This window comes from Hipposideros armiger, unplaced genomic scaffold (genome assembly GCF_001890085.2).
Source record: "Hipposideros armiger isolate ML-2016 unplaced genomic scaffold, ASM189008v1 scaffold_388, whole genome shotgun sequence".
NCBI classification, from domain to species: Eukaryota; Metazoa; Chordata; class Mammalia; order Chiroptera; family Hipposideridae; genus Hipposideros; species Hipposideros armiger.
In genome coordinates this window covers 1090411-1091198 of record NW_017731738.1, presented here as the reverse complement: position 1 = coordinate 1091198, position 788 = coordinate 1090411, and positions in this window count along the sequence as shown.

Genomic DNA, 788 nt, shown 5'->3' with positions numbered 1-788 from the left:
TCTATAGATAATTCAGTTGTCCCTTGAACAACATGGGTTTGAAATGCATGGCCTTTTTTTAAAATAAATACCTGTATTGGTTTTGATCCACGGTTTGGAGTCTGCAGATATGGAGGACCAACAGTATGCTTTGATCTACGCCATTTTATGTGGGGGACTTGAGCATCTGCAGATTTTGGTATCAGTGGGGAACCCTGGAACCAATCCCGGTGGATACTGAGGGACAACTTAAGTTTTGAGGGAGTCAAAAGTTATATGCAGATTTTTAATTGCATGGGGGTTGGTGCCTTTAACCCCCATGCTGTTCAAGGGTCAACTGTAATGGCTTTAATTCTTAATTTCCAATATTTACACTTTATACATGTTTCTTGTCTTGTTGCATTGGTTACAACCTTCAGTACAGTGTGAATAGTGATGACAATAGCATGAGAAGATTTTTGTTTCACCATCACATGTGATGCTTATGATAGATTTTGGAATTTTTTGTTTAATGAGCTAAGGAAGTTTCCAGATATTCTATGTGACAGAAAGAGCTTTTGTTTCATTTTTTTTTAAATTAGAAATGGGTGTAGCAAATGCTTTTTCAAAATCTAACATAGTTGTTCTCTTTTGTTAATATAACAGATTACATCAAAAAATTTTCTAGAACTGAGTCATCCTCAAAGTCCAGAGACAAATTATTTTTTTGGTCATTTAGTATTATTCCCTGCATACATTGTTGAATTTTATTTATTATTTTATTTAGATTCTTTAAATTAATTTTATTTTTTGGTTTGTGCTAGCCTGTG